Raw genomic sequence first — 1,118 nt, forward strand, 5'->3', positions numbered from 1 at the left:
AGTGCTGTGGCATCACAGCTCACAGCAACCTCCAACTCTTGGGCTTATGTGATTCTCTTGCCTCAGCCTCCCAAGTAACTGGGACTACAGGCACCTGCTTTAGCACCCAGCTATTTTTTGTTGCAGTTATCATTGTTGTTTAGCTGGCCTGGGCCAGGCTGTAACCTGCCAGCCTCGGTGTATGTGGCCAGCACCCCACCCACTGAGCTATGGGCACCGAGCTTATTTTCTGATTCTAATACCACAGAAAACTTTAGAAAAATACATGTTCTCCCTTCTCTTTATCAAGCGAAGGATGATGACTGAATATTTCAGCAAAATATTTGCTAGGGAAAAAAATGAAATGTCACCTTTACGAAGACCATGCCTCATAAGCCACGGGGTACGGAATGACGGACACACAGGGAACTTGTCTGAGAAAAACCTTCCTCCTTAAGGGACCAGATCAACAATATTCAAAGACAAAGTCCCTAACGATGCTTGTGCCATGACACTTATTGTATATTTCTTTTACTTGTGTATTTTAGGGAATAATACATATGTATATTTTTTCTTTTTGCTCATAATTTGACGATGTTATGAATCATACGTGTAATAAAGTGGGCAGAGAGATATTTGGTTCTTAACCATCTCTAGAGAAAACAACGCAGGATTCCCCCTCCAGTGGGCGAATGTGTGCGGCCTGACTCCCGCTGCAGCCCCCTGACCTTGACAGCCTTTCACCTCTACAGGACAACCACAATGACTAATAAAAAAATATATATATATATAAAAAGTACTTTCTCTCGTGTTAAATTTCAGGTTGATTTTATGATCATCCAATATGAAAGACCTCGACCTCATTATATCTGACAGTGGATGACAAGCGTGAAACTAACTCCCGGTAATCAATGACCCACTCAGGGCTGCTGCCTGGAGGGGCTGACACTCTGGAGCAGCTGGGAAGTCATCCACAGCCTGACAGTCCCTTGACACAGAGACCTGTGACACTGGCTGAGAACAAGGGAGCCTGCGCCATCCCCACCAAATTCTCACCCCTGGGTCTTCAGGCTGAGTTTTCAAATGCTGGAACAAGTTCAAAATTCAATTGAACGTGAAATAAAATATGCAATACCCCC

The 1,118-nt window shown here is 44.2% G+C and overlaps 1 protein-coding gene across 1 annotated transcript in view; it reads right to left on the minus strand.

The window, feature by feature from the left end:
* The window catches only part of ADGRL3 (adhesion G protein-coupled receptor L3), a 372,824-nt gene that overhangs the window by 150,453 nt on the left and 221,253 nt on the right, over positions 1-1,118 (minus strand). The window lies entirely within an intron of this gene.

This window comes from Otolemur garnettii, unplaced genomic scaffold (genome assembly GCF_000181295.1).
Source record: "Otolemur garnettii isolate 467f Iridium unplaced genomic scaffold, OtoGar3 scaffold00130, whole genome shotgun sequence".
Taxonomy (NCBI): domain Eukaryota; kingdom Metazoa; phylum Chordata; class Mammalia; order Primates; family Galagidae; genus Otolemur; species Otolemur garnettii.